Here is a 2,712-nt window from a genome sequence, read left to right as displayed (position 1 = left end):
ATTAGAGTCACTTGCACCCTATAAGAGTCACTTGCCACCATATATTGATACAATTAACATGTTAACATCATGTACATGCAATTAGACATCCTTGTACCACGCTTTGTACCCCTTTCTTACAAGTCAATTTTGCGCCACATTTTGCTCTAATTAAACATGTAAGTGACTTCTCACAATATTAGAGTCACTTTGCATCTTATAAGAGTCACTTTCCATCAATATTGGTACAATTAACATGTTAACATCATGTACATGCAATTAGAAATCCTTTTATCACCTCTTAGTGCCACATTCATACAAGTCAATTTTGGTCCACATTTTGGTTCTAATTAACCATGTAAGTCACTTTTCACCATATTAGAGTCATTTTGCACCCTATATGAGTCACTTTCCACCATATATTTGTACAATTAACATGTTAACATCATATACATCCTAGTTGACATCCTTTTACCACCTCTTAATTCCACTTTCATACAAGTCAATTTTGTTCCATATTTTGGTTCTAATCAATCATGTAAGTCATTTTTCACCATATTAGAGTCACTTTGCACCTTATAATAGTCATTTTCCACTATATATACAACACGTAACATGTTAACATCATATACATCCAATTTGACATCGTCTTACCACCTATTAATGGCACTTTCCTACAAGTTAATTTTGTTCCACATTTTGGCTCTAACAACCATGTCAGTCACTTTTCACCATATTAGAGTCACTTTGCACCCTATAAGAGTTACTTGCCACCATATATTGATTCATTTAACATGTTAACATCATGTACATGCTATTAGACATCCTTTAACCACTTCTTTGTACCCCTTTCCTACAAGTCAATTTTGGGCCACATTTTGGCTCTAATCAATCGTGTAAGTTACTTCTCAGCATATTAGAGTTTCTTTGCACCTTACAAGAGTCACTTTCCATCAAATATTGGTACAATTAACATTTTAACATCATGTACATGTAATTAGAAATCCTTTTACAACCTCTTAGTGCCACATCCATACAAGTCAATTTTGGTCCACATTTTGGTTTTAATTTACCATGTTAGTAACTTTCACCATATTAGAGTTACTTTACACCCTATAAGAGTCACTTTACATCATATATACAACAATTGATATGTTAACATTATATACATCTAATTTGACTGCCTTTTACCACTTATTAATGCCACTTTCATACAAGTTAATTTTGTTCCACATTTTGTCTCTAATCAAGTTAGTCACTTTTCACCATATTAGAGTCACTTTGCACCCTATAAGAGTCACTTGCCACCATATATTAATACAATTAATATGTTAACATCATGTACATGCAATTAGACATCCTTTAACCACCTCTTTGTACCCCTTTCTTACAAGTCAATTTTGCGCCACATTTTGGCTCTAATAAAACATGTAAGTGACTTCTCACAATATTAGAGTCACTTTGCATCTTATAAGAGTCACTTACCATCATATATTGGTACAATTAACATGTTAACATCATGTACATGCAATTAGAAATCCTTTTACCACCTCTTAGTGCCACATTCATACAAGTCAATTTTGGTCCACATTTTGGTTCTAATTAAACATGTTAGTCACTTTTCACCATATTAGAGTCACTTTGCACCCTATAAGAGTCACTTTACACCATATACAACAATTGATATGTTAACATCATATACATCTAATTTGACATCCTTTTACCACCTATTAATGCCACTTTCATACAAGTTAATTTTGTTCCACATTTTGGCTCTAATCAACCATGTTAGTCACTTTTTACCATATTAGAGTCACTTTGCACCCTATAAGAGTCACTTGCCACCATATATTGATACAATTAACATGTTAACATCATGTACATGCAATTAGACATCCTTTAACCACCTCTTTGTACCCCTTACTTACAAGTCAATTTTGCGCCACATTTTGGCTCTAATCAAACATGTAAGTGACTTCTCACAATATTAGAGTCACTTTGCATCTTATAAGAGTCACTTACCATCATATATTGGTACAATTAACATGTTAAAATCATGTACATGCAATTAGAAATCCTTTTACCACCTCTTAGTGCCACATTCATACAAGTCAATTTTGGTCCACATTTTGGTTCTAATTAACCATGTAAGTCACTTTTCACCATATTGGAGTCATTTTGCACCCTATATGAGTCACTTTCCACCATATATTTGTACAATTAACATGTTAACATCATATACATCCTAGTTGACATCCTTTTACCACCTCTTAATTCCACTTTCATACAGGTCAATTTTGTTCCGTATTTTGGTTCTAATTAACCATGTTAGTCACTTTTCACCATATTAGAGTCACTTTGCACCCTATAAGAGTCACTTTACACCATATATACAACAATTGATATGTTAACATCATATACATCTAATTTGACATCCTTTTACCACCTATTAATGCCACTTTCATACAAGTTAATTTTGTTCCACATTTTGGCTCTAATCAACCATGTTAGTCACTTTTTACCATATTAGAGTCACTTTGCACCCTATAAGAATCACTTGCCACCATATATTGATACAATTAACATGTTAACATCATGTACATGCAATTAGACATCCTTTAACCACCTCTTTGTACCCCTTTCTTACAAGTCAATTTTGCGCCACATTTTGGCTCTAATCAAACATGTAAGTGACTTCTCACAATATTAGAGTCACTTTGCATCTTATAGGAG

Source organism: Apium graveolens, unplaced genomic scaffold (genome assembly GCF_009905375.1).
Source record: "Apium graveolens cultivar Ventura unplaced genomic scaffold, ASM990537v1 ctg4508, whole genome shotgun sequence".
Lineage (NCBI taxonomy): Eukaryota > Viridiplantae > Streptophyta > Magnoliopsida > Apiales > Apiaceae > Apium > Apium graveolens.
The sequence above is the reverse complement of the archived record's forward strand: the minus strand, read 5'-3'. Positions refer to the sequence as shown.